A 12452-nucleotide genomic window follows, 5' to 3' on the forward strand; every position below is an offset into this window, starting at 1 on the left:
CCCCCACTATTATAGTTTTGCTGTCTGTTTCCTCTTGTAACTCATTTAACTTCTCTAAGAATTTGGATGCTATACCACTTGGCACTTACATGTTTAATATTGATAGTACTTCATTATCTAGAGTACCTTTTAGCAAGATGTAGTTTCCTTCCTTATCTCTTTTCATTAGATTTATTTTTGCCTTTGCTTTGTCTGAGATAAGAATTGCTACCCCTGCTTTTTTTACTTTAGCTGAAGCATAATCTGCTCCAGCCTTTTACCTTTACTCTGTGTGTATCTCTCTGCTTCAAATGTGTTTCTTTTAAACAGCATATTGTAGGATTCTGGTTTTTAATCCACTCTGCTAATCGCTTCTGTTTTATGGCAGAGTTCATCCCAATCCCATTCATATTCACAATTATTACTATTTCTTTCCATCCTATTTACCCTCTTTGTACTCCCCCCACTTCTTTCACCCTATTCCTCCTCACCAGAGTTTTGCTTCTGACCCCTGCCTCCTCCAATCTGCCCTCCCTTTTATCAGCCCCCCCTCCCTTTTCTTTACCCTTTTCTCCTCCGCTTCTGCTCTCCCTTCTATCAGTGCCCCCCTTTTCCCTTACCCTTTGACTTCCCTAAAGAATAAGCTAAATTTCTTTACCCAAATGAGCATATGTTATTCCTTCTTTGACCCAAATCTCATGCCTCCCTTCTTTCTCTCTATTGTAATAGTTTTTTTTGTGCCTTTTTTTCACCCCTTAATTTTCTTTATATAATCACATCAAAGACAATTTATATTTATACCCTCTATGTATACTCCTTCTGTCTGCTCAAATAGAGTCACAGTTCTCAAGAGTTATAAGTATTATGTTACCATGTAGGGATGTAAATAGTTTGACAGTATGGAATAACTTTTTCCCCCCGTTTACCTTTTTAAACTTCTTTTGAGTCTTGTATGTTAAGATTGAATTTTCTATTCAGTTCTGGTCTTTTCATCAGGAAACCTTGAAAGTCCCCTATTTCATTGAATGTCCATCTTTTCTCCTGAAAGAGTGATCAGTTTTTCTGGGTGGTTGATTCTTGGTTGCAATCCAAGCTCCTTTGCCTTATAGAATACCGATCCTTTAATGTTGAAGCTGCCAGGTCTTGTGCAATCCTGACTGTGGCTCCATGATATTTAAATTGCTTCTTTCTAGCTGCTTGGAGTATTTTATCCTTCACCTGATAATTCTGGAATTTGGCTACAATATTCCTTGGAGTTTTCCTTTTGGGATCTCTTTCAGGAGGTGACCAGTGGATTCTTTCAATGACAATTTTATCCTCTGATTCTATAATATCAGGGCACTTCTCCTTGATAATTACCTGGAATATGATGTCTAGACTGTTTTTCTGATCATGGCTTTCAGATAGTCCAATAATTCTCAAATTGTCTCTCCTAGATCTATTTTCCAGGTCAGTTGTCTTTCCAATGAGGTATTTCACATTTTCTTCTATTTTTTCATTCTTTTGATTCTGTTTGAGTGATTCCTGGTGTTTTATAGAGTCATTAGCTTCCATCTATCCACTTCGGATTTTTAAGGCATTGTTTTCTTCAGTAAGCTTTTGCACCTCCTTTTCCATTTGGCCAAATTTTTTAAGGAATTGTTTTCTTCAGTCAATCTTTGTGCTTCCTTTTCCAAACTGTTGATTCTTTTTTCATAATTTTTTTGTATTGCTTTCATTTCTCTCCCATTTTTTCTTCTACCTCTCTCAGTTGATTTTTAAAATCCTTTTTGAGCTCTTCCAAGAAGGCTTTTTGGTCTTGAGACCAATTCATCTTCCCTCTTGAGGCTTCACATGTAGGCAATTTGAGATTATTGTCCTCATCTGAGTTTGTGTTTAGCTGTTCCCTGTCAACACAGAAACTCTCAATGGTAATAGCCCTCTTCTGTTTCTTACTCATATTGTGGCTTATTTTTTAAAGTTGAGGTCTGCTCCTGGGGCACAAGGGTCACTGTTTCAAACTTCCTGTGCTGGGGAGTAGGGGCTATGTCACTGGCTTTCTACTCTGAGGCCTCTATGGCTTGTGGATTCCTCACCACCTTAGGATTGCTTCCTGTGCTTGCTCTAGGCACTGGGATGGCCCAGCCCAGTCACACCTGTCCCATGGGTGGCCCTTCAGCTGGTGCTGGTGGATCTCACAACTGGCCCGCTATGCCACCAGCTTACTGAGCCAGGATCAAAGGGCCTCAGTTGCTCCACTGTGGCCAAGAACTTCCTGCTGACTTTCTCAGATCCCTTCCATGCTGTGCTGTACTGAGCTGTACTACGTTCCCCTTTTGCCCATGTGAGAATGACCTTTCCTGAAGTCTTCTAAATTATCTCAAGTTAGAAGATTGTGTCTCTGTCTTTTTGTAGGTTCTGTAGTTTTAGAATCTGTTTAGAGGCTTGATTTAATGTTCTTTTTGAGGGAACCACAGGAGAGCTCGGGCAATTTGCTGGCTTCTCTCCATCTTGGCCCCCCCCCTATTGTTTTTTAATAGCATGTAAGTAGGAGAAGAGGACATGCATAGTGGGTGTAAGTCAGATTAGAATTTGGTAACATACAAACCAAGCATAAGGTATAAGTTAAGTCAAGGAGGCAAGTGATTTGAGAGTACAGGATAGTGTCTATTTAAATTACTTAATTATAAGATTAGATTGGAATGGAAGGAAAGTTAAGTCAGAGCAAGAGTCAGGGCCTTATAGAACACTGAGGGCTGAAAGGACTGGTGATCACAAAGAGGATGAAGAGTAGTTTAGAAGGAGGAGTGAAGCTCAGGGAGAGATGGAATCGATAAGAGATTATATAATCAGAGAAAGTTTGTGGGTTTTGATCATGGAAGTAGAACACCTATAGGTTATGATGAGCTCATATTTTAGCATCACTACATGTTCATAGGTTGGAGTGAAAGTGTAGATAATGGGATATAAATCTTTTCAGAAATTAGGAGGGAAAGCATTCCAGGCATGGAGAACAGACAGAAAAAATGCTCAGAGCCAAGAGGGAGAGTATCTTGTTCATGGAACAGGCAGGGTTTGGAACTGTGCCCAAAAGGCTGTAGAACTGTGCATACCCTTTGATCCAGCAATACCACTGCTAGGTTTATATCCCAAAGACATCCCCTAAAAGAGAAAAAAAGACCTATTTGTACAAAAATATTTATAGCAACTCTTTTTGTGATGGCTAAGAATCGGAAATCAAAGGAATGCCCATCAGTTGGGGAATGGCTAAACAAGCTATGCTCTAGGAAAATCACTTTGGTAACTGAATGGAGGATGGATTGGACTATGATATAGTTCCAGCAGTGTAATCTCTTAGATGATTCTAAATTGTGTTCTAGCATACTTAAAACAATTTACACTGTCACTAGAAATTAATTAGTATGCCCTTCTTCCCCTACAACAATGAGTTTTCCTTCTTTTAGCATCTTTCATAGCTTAATCATTTCAACTGATACCTCAGTATATGTTTTAATAAAATTATTTTAATATATGTTCATATGTTTTAATATGCATTTCTCTGTTAGTAATGCTATTTCATCATTTTTCATTTGAAAACTGTTCTTATCTTTCGATTACTTAATTATTGGATAATAGCTTTTAATAATATATTTGTGTCAGTTTTCTATATATTCTGGATGGTGAACTTATTAGAAATATTTCATGTAAATATATTTTTCCCAGTCTGTATCTTCTGATAGTAACCACAGAATGATTTCAGAAAGGCCTGGAAAGGCTTGTATAAACTGATGTATAGTGAAGTGAGCAGAACCAAGAGAACATTGTCTACAGAGGCAGCAATATTGCTTGATGAAGAACTGTGATTGACGTAACTATTTTCAGCAATACAATGATCCAAAATATATAAGAAAATTAAAGACAGAAGTGAATAAATGTATGTGTTAATTGGGAGAAAATCTAGCACTAACCTTTATTACTCAAGGAAGGGCTTTCTGGAGAAGAGGCTAAATTGAAGAACCACAACATTTTTGATGGGCAAAATGATGAGAGAAATAAAATACAGGTTTGAAACTTAATCAGCAGTTTGATTCACTCTTACAGTTATTATCAAATTAACCTTTTTATGGCACTACATTTAGTATTGTAGGGCAGCTAGGTGGTAGAGTGGATAGAGTGCTGACCCTGAAGTCAGGTGGACCTGAGTTCAAATACAACCTCAGATACTTACTGGATGTGTGACCTTGGGCAAATCATTTAACCCTGTTTGCCTATTCTTCATCTGTCAGATGAGCTGGAGAAGGAAATGGCCAACCACTTTAGTATTGTAGCAAGAAAACACTAAATGGAGTCATAAAAATTGGGACATATCTGAAAATGATTGAACAAAAATGTTGAGTACAATTAAAAGTTTTTACTTAGTGATTCTGAAGTAAGGATAAAGTCCTAGATTAAATTAAATTAATGTTTTAGTCCTCATATCCTTTTCCTGTTAATCACAATTATATGCTTGCTGGAAAAATAAGAACTTAAAGTCTACTTTTAAGGATTAAATTGCTCAGAATCAGTATTTTTCTGGCCTTTCCAATAGATAATATCTAATATAATTTAAATTTTTTAATCTGCCCAACCTTAAAACTGCCTTAATTATAGTAGTATTTTAGAAAATATAACTTTCTTTTTTTGTTTGTTTGGGGTATAATGTCAATATAACTGCAGAGAGGGGCAGCTAGGTGGTGCAGTGGATAGAGTACCAGCCCTGGATTCAGGAGGACCCAAGTTCGAATGCAGCCTTGGACACTTAACACTTACTAGCTGTGTGACCCTGGGCAAGTCTCTTAACCCCAATTGCCTCACCAAAAAAATAAATAAATAAATATATATATATATATATGTGTATATATATATATATATGTGTATATATATATATATATATATATATATATATATATATATAAAACTGCAGAGATATATTGGAGATAGATTATAAAGAACTTTAATGTCAAACAGTGAGTTTGCATTTGGTCTTAAAGATAACAGGGAGTTACTGGAGTTAATTGATCAGGGCAGTGACATGATCAGAACTGTGTTTTAAGAACATTACTATGGCAGCTATGTGGAAGATTGAGTAGAAATAGGAGAGAGTGGCCGAAAAGCCAAATGAAAGGCAATAGACTAGGATAGAGGTAATAAGGGCCTGAACTAGGGTTTTTAGATATGCAAATGAAGAGAAGGTGACAAATTCAAAAGATGTTGTAGAGATGAAATGAATAAGATTTGCCAACTGATTGGGTATGTGAAGTGAGGGAAGGTGAGGTTAAAGATGACTCCAAAGCTATGAACCTGGAGAAGTATGGTGGTGCCCTTGACAGAAATAGCAAATTTCATGAAAGAGGTTTTTTAGCTATATTGAGTTTGATATGTCTATGGGACATCTAAATGAAAGAGACTACTTGATAGCTAGAGATCCTTGTATCAGGAGAGAGAATACATTTAGATGTGATTCATAAACACATGGGAGCTGGTGAGGTCATTGAAATAGTGTATAGAAAGAGAAAAGAAAAGGACTGAGGGCAGAATCTTTCAGTTCAGCCACAGTTAAGATGCGAGACATGGTTAATGAACTACCAAAGGAGATAGGGAGCTGTCAGATAGGAGCACTAAGAGAGAGCAGTGTCCTAAAAACCTAGAGAAGGCCCTTTTTAGGGAGGTGTAGAAGGTTAAGAATGGAGAAAGAGCCTTCACAGTGGCCAACTAAAAGTCATTGGTAACTTTGGAGAGTGTTGAAACAGTCTCATTTAAGTGATTAGGTGAGAAGGTAGAACTTAGCCACAAATCTGAACATTTTGTTTCTAGATTTCACTCTGGACTAGATTATTGAATATACCCAATAATGTGTAATGTATAGTCAGGTGATTCATTGTAGAAGAGTATGTATAAAATAAGCTGTGTCCATTTTTATTTTTAGTTTCTTAATCTAGATGTTTCTGTACCAATGGTTATTGGGGGAAAACAAGGCATTAGAAGAGAAAATAAAGCACAGATATAATAATCTCAGTGAGAAATGATGCACAAGATTTAGTCGAGAAATTTTTCTAGATTTTTCCACTGGTTGGTTTCATAATGAGCCAGATTTGTGTTAAGTTTATGAAACAGTCCCTGGGCCAGTAGCTAGGTGGTACAGTGGATAAAACTGTTGGCTTGAGTCAGGAAGACCTGCGTTCAAATACAGCATCAGACACATACTAGCTTTGTGACCTTGGGCAAGTCATTTGACCCATTTGCCTCAGTTTCCTCTTCTGGTAAATGAGGATAATAATAGCACCTACCTCCCAGGGTTGTTGTGAGGATCAAATGAGATAATAATTATAAAAACACTTAGCTCAATGTCTAGGACATAAATGTTAGCTATTATTATTGTTATCAAATCAGTTAATTTTTTTATTTTTAAAAAACCTACACTGATTAATTAGTCAAGCACTTTTATGGGAGGAAAAAGCTGAAAATCACGACTACTCATTTTCTATTATTTGCAAGTTACTATTTTAGACAGTGAGGATCTATATGAAGGCAAAAACCAAAACAATCCCGGCCTCAAGAATCTTATATTTAACATTAGTGTTGCTTTTCAAAGCAATTGTTTTGGGAAGCTGAATGCTATTTCTAATAATGCCTGCCACAACTCAAAAAATTTTTGGAATTGCCATCAAAGACAGACTGAGCTAGAGAGAAGGATACCTGTCTTTTAAGCCCCTCCTTATTTATAAGACCTGGGCTTCATGTGACTTTTATTCAATCAAATCCACTTTCCAAAAATGAAGATTTGACATAATTAGTTGGGTAGAGCACTTGCTGTGGAGGCAGAGGATCTGGGTTTAGATTCCACTCTTGACACAATCATCACTTAACTTTTGTGGGCCTTCTTCCTCTGGATTAGGCAGCCTCTGAGGTCCCTTTTAACTTCAGATATGGGAACTGTGTCCTGAAGGCATTTCCAGAAGAGCATTTCCCAAGTGTTTTGAGCAGTTGCAGCAGCATTAGAATAGATGAATAACTTCCTAATATTCATTTTGAAGGACATAGTTCTTATCTGGATACATAAATTGTAGTGTTATTATTTTTTTAAAACTAGTCTCTTTTGGGGCAGCTAGGTGGCGCAGTGGAGGAGTACCTGAGTTCAAATCCAGCCTGAGACACTTAACACTTACTAGCTGAGTGACCCTGGGCAAGTCACTTAACCCCAATTGCCTCACTAAAAAAAAAAAAAACAAAAAAAAAAACCTAGTCTCTTTTTATGATTAAATATGCTGATTGAAATTAAGTAATTAATTTAATGTGAAGTGATATTTAGAAGTTATGCCACAGTGTATTACTTGAACTCAAATATATGTGGAAGCCCCTTTGGTACCTATATATGTTCAAATCTTTGTCTCTATTCTTGCCCAAACCTGTTTTTAGTATACCAGGTCTAAGAATAGTCAAATAGAACTGCAGGTCAGCTTAGGTGTAGCAATTAGCATAATATTTTTTACATTACTATTTCAGATGATATTTGGAATATCATCTGGCCGTTTGGACTTTGTGCTATTATATCAAATCTGGCCTCTAAAACCACTGGGACTAAAACTAGTTGAGAGAGGGATGTTTTCCACCACTATTGCCCACTCAATCATAGGTCAACCCAAGCTTGATGGCAAGAAACCATTCCAAAACCAACTTAGTTCAACAAAACTATAGTTGCCCTGCAATATTTATGAATGAGATGTCCACTTTATTTAATTTATTTTAAACAGTTTACTAATATGGTAAATGTTGTGATTCATGACTAATAATGGCAACATTACTTAAAATAATGAAATAAGTTTTCTTTTATAAAGGTCACTGGAGTCAGCTCTCAGAAGACAAACATCAGGGCATGAAATCTAATTCTTGGGTACAAAATTCCCTTATTATAACAAGCTAAAAGTTAGGAAATTATTTTGGGGGGAATTAGTTATATTTTGCTCTTTTAAGAAAGGGATGTGGGGGCAGCTAGGTGGCACAGTGGATAAAGCACTGGCCCTGGATTCAGGAGAACCTGAGTTCAAATCCGGCCTCAGACACTTGACACTTACTAGCTGTATGATCCTGGGCAAGTCACTTAACCCTCATTTCCCCGCCCCCCCCCCCCAAAAGGATATAGGTTTTCTCAGGTCTCTGGGCAAATATATGATCATAAATATTATCAATAGACATATCCACAGGACTTATTTCTTGCCTTATCAAATAAATTTTCTTTCTGATACCTTCATAACCTTCTTACCTATGATCTCCAAATCATAATCACTTTCCTACTTCTTTCTATCTGGTTAAGTCAAAGAATGACAGAAATTTAGAAAAAGAAGGGATCTTAATAGCCATCTATCAACCCATTGCAACAAACCTGATAAATGAGTGTATATTTTCTGCTTGAAGACAAGCCTCTAAGGAAAGGCAATTTCCTTGTTCCCAGGGCATCACAGTTTGAATATCTCTAATTGTTAGGAAATTTTTCCTGACCTCAAACCTAAATTTTCCTCTTTATAATTTCCATCCACTATCCTGGATTCTGCTCTCTGGGGCCAATAAATAAATAAATAAATACAATCTCCTTTTCACATAACCCTTTAAATTCTTGAAGACCTATTGTGATGTTCCTCTTAAGTCTCCTTTTCTCCAGGCTAAACATCCTCACTTTCTTCAGCTGATCTTAATATAAAACAGAGTCAAAGCTCTTTGCCATTTTGATCACCCATTTCTGGATGCTCTTCAGCTTATGACTGGTCCTTCTTAAAGTGTTTGACTAGGGCATGTGACAGTGGAACTATCATTTCCTTATTTTTGGAAGCTTCTTAATGCAATCCAGAATCACATTACCTTTAGGGGTTGGCATCATTTGGTTGATTCATACTGATTTTGCACATCACTAACCCAACCTAGATCTTTTTCAGCAAAACAATGTCTAGCTGTACTTTCTCCATCTCTTATGTGTAAGAACACATACATGTGTGTTCGGTACACACACACAAGCATCATAACATTTCCTAAATATTTGTCAAATTTAATATAACCTAGCATAAATCTGCCACCACCCCTGCCGTCTCTAGTCTCTCTAACTTCCCTTTAATTACTTTCATCCAGTCATTTCCTAATAATTTTTGTTCCTCATGATGTTAGTTCCTCTTGTAGTAGCTTAGTTCCTCCTTACACTATTAGTCTGCACTGGTTTTACATCTATACATTCTCATGTCCATTTATATGTATGTTGTCCCATCTACCCAGTTAGTTTAAAATTATATTCTATTCATTTGTACTTAACTTTAATATTTCACATGATACCCTTTAAATAGTTCATGGCCAGCATAGTTTGTAGATCAACACAGATGCATGAATACAGAAGTTAAAAAAAATAAATTTCCATGTAATGAAAGGAAATGAGAGGTTTTGAGGAGTGTAGGAAAGTCCTCCCTGCCTTTACCCCCACCAGAATGAAGGTATTAGCTGAATGAACAGAATTAAGTTGAGAAAAGGTTGACACATTATTAGCTAGGATTCTTATAGACCTCTGCTTCCCATAGTACATGGATTACAATGGTCTTATTTTCCATCTGATGGAGTAAAGGCAATCTTATCCTTTGTTATAGCTTCTATCAATGCTGACTTATATTTTCCTCTTTTTCTATTTGGGCTCTAAAGGTTACCAGTGGCATGGAGAAAGGTCCCTTGTAATATATAAAAATGAATATTCTTTTTATGTAGCATGTCAGGTTATAAGCTTCAAGCTTAGTCTTTGTTGTACAATGCCTACAACAGTGCCATGTTCAATAAGATAGTATTTTGACCCAACTATTTTAAACTAAATCTCTCAAATAAGTATGATTTACATGTTTTCTAGTAGGAGCCAAAAGAATACTTCTGAAACATATTAGGCTTTCCTAATATATGGTGTGCTAAGTTTGTAACAAGTTTTTTGATTAATCTTGATAAAAGCATTTTATGTACTTTTGCCGCTGATGATACTTTATACTATGCAGTTGATAAGTGCACTGTATTTATATTAATTTATGCTAAATCGGGTTAATGTATTTTTCTTCTCTCAAATAGTTTCTTCTAGATTAAGTTGAAAATGAAACTTCATTTAATTTTAAGGTAAAAGTTAAAAATAAAACCTATGAATTTTCTAAAATTAAGAAGAGAAGGAAATAGTTAATTGGGAAAAGAAAATCTTTGCAGCAAGTTTCTCTAATAATGGTCTTATTCCTAAGGTACATCAGGAACTAATTCAAATTTATAAGAATAAGAACTGTAATCTAATGATAACTGGTCAAACTAGTTCTCAAGGGAAAAAATCCAAGCTCTCAATAGCCATATGAAAAAATGTTCCAAAACATTAGAGAAATGTAAATTAAAGCAAATCTGAGATTCTACCTCATACCTGTCAGATTCGTACAGTTGACAAAAAGGAAAATGACAAATGTTGGAGGAACTGCAGGAAAACAGGCACACTGATACACACCGTTGGTAGAATGGTGAGTTGGTACAGCCATTCCAGAAAGCAATTTGAAGCTGTGCCCAAAAAGTTACTAACCTTACATGGCCTTTGACCCAGCAGTAGCACTACTAGGACTATATCCTAAAGAGGTCAAAGAAAGAGGAAAAGGTCCTACCTCTTTGTGCAGTGGCAGAGAACTGGAAACTAAGAAAATGTTTCTCAGTTGGGGAATGGCTAGATAAATTATTGTATAGAAATGTACTAGAATACTGTTATTCTATAAGAAATATAATAGCTAAACCTTGATAGACTTGTATGAACTGATGCATGATGAAGTGAGTAGAGCCAGGAGAACAATGTATACAATATCAGTGACATTGTAAAAGAATCAACTTTGAAAGACTTAAGAACTTTGATAAATACTGACTTATAGGTGATACACTGTACATGCAAAATGAGGCATTCATTTTTAGACGTGTCCAGTGTTAGAATTTGTTTTTCTTAACTATGCATATTTGTTACAAGGAATTTTGTTTCTTTTCATTGTGGAAGAGAATAGAAGGGATAAAAAATATAGGTTTTTATTCAAAAAAATTATTAAGGGTAGTATTTCTAGATGGGGAGGCCCTTGGTGGTATACAGAGAAGGGAGGAAGTTCAGAAGCAAGTAGTAGCACTTTGACTCAGACACAAGGAGCAAAGCAGGATTGAAGTTCCAGAATCTAGCCTAGTCTTCAGAGAATTAGCTAAGGACAGAAATCCCAAAGGGGAGTCTGTGGTTATATCACTCTGAACCAGCAAAACTTCCTAGCTTGCTAATAGAGGCTGACTCTAGCAGTAGTGTACTGTTGTGCAGACCCAAACCCAGATCAGAAACTTGTAGAACTCAGACCAGGTAGAAAATGATCAGATTTTGCCCTAGATAGGCCCCTTTGGAAGCACTGAAACCTTACAGGTACCTACCCTTTTCCTGATATCCTTGAATAACACAACATTTAGTATACCTAAGAATACAGCAACAGGACCAGTCCAGACTTTCCCTCCAGAAATGTGGCATAGACTAGCCCTACCATCAAGTCCAGAGTCAGGCAGTAAGCTAGGTTATTCTGGATATAGGACATATCTCTTGAAATACATATCCCTCTGCCCAAATTTCCTTATACTCAAGCTTTTTAACTGGAGGTAGGGGCCCAGAAGATTAAAAGGACAAGCATGCCAGGAAGCAGCTAAAAATAGAAAAGAAATCTTTACCATCACTTTTAGTCACTTGATTGTGTTCAGCATATCAATTATATTTTATATATGCTTCTTACTATTTTGTGTGTGTCTTTTCTTTCCAACAAAACTGCAGACTTCCTAAGGACAAATACTCTGTTATATGCTTTTTTTTTTTTGGTTACCCATAGCATTTAGCAAATTTCTAAACACAGAATAGTTACTTGTTGAATACTTGTATAAGTTGGATTAACAGTGAAAGCCCAATGATGTACTAGTGCAGGTCAAAATGCTATTGCTTTTGACCAGAGGCCATTACCAAATCTTTCTCTAAGTGAACCTATATGTTTATGATCTTAGGTACCCAGGTTTCTAACCCACTAAATATATCCATGGGAAAAGGTTTTTACATATGAAGAATTCAGAAGAATTTGGGAAGATGACATATGAAAGGATATAGTATGAATTAAGCAAAAATAGGAGAACAGTACACACAGTGATCATGATCATTTAGAGTAAAACAATAATAAAATGCCTCATAAATGAGTTCACCCCAGAGGACTGATTATGAAGTATACCACCATCCTCTCAGGAGAAAGCCAGTGAACAGCCAAACTTGGTGTCACATGGCTGTAATCTCTGCTCCTGAGGGAGGTGTTGCTAAAGGTGATTCAGTGTTCACACTAAAATCCAGCACCTATGTAATGAGCCCCTTGGAGTGGAGTGGAGGTCCACCAAACTTGCCTAAGGAGGGTCAGAAAAACATAGCAAAT

General features: G+C 36.4%; 1 protein-coding gene across 1 annotated transcript in view; it reads left to right on the top strand.

Moving 5' to 3' along the window:
* The window catches only part of RB1 (RB transcriptional corepressor 1), a 181828-nt gene that overhangs the window by 125413 nt on the left and 43963 nt on the right, over positions 1-12452 (top strand). The window lies entirely within an intron of this gene.

The sequence above is a fragment of the Dromiciops gliroides genome, chromosome 3 (assembly GCF_019393635.1).
Source record: "Dromiciops gliroides isolate mDroGli1 chromosome 3, mDroGli1.pri, whole genome shotgun sequence".
In the NCBI taxonomy this organism is placed as follows: Eukaryota; Metazoa; Chordata; class Mammalia; order Microbiotheria; family Microbiotheriidae; genus Dromiciops; species Dromiciops gliroides.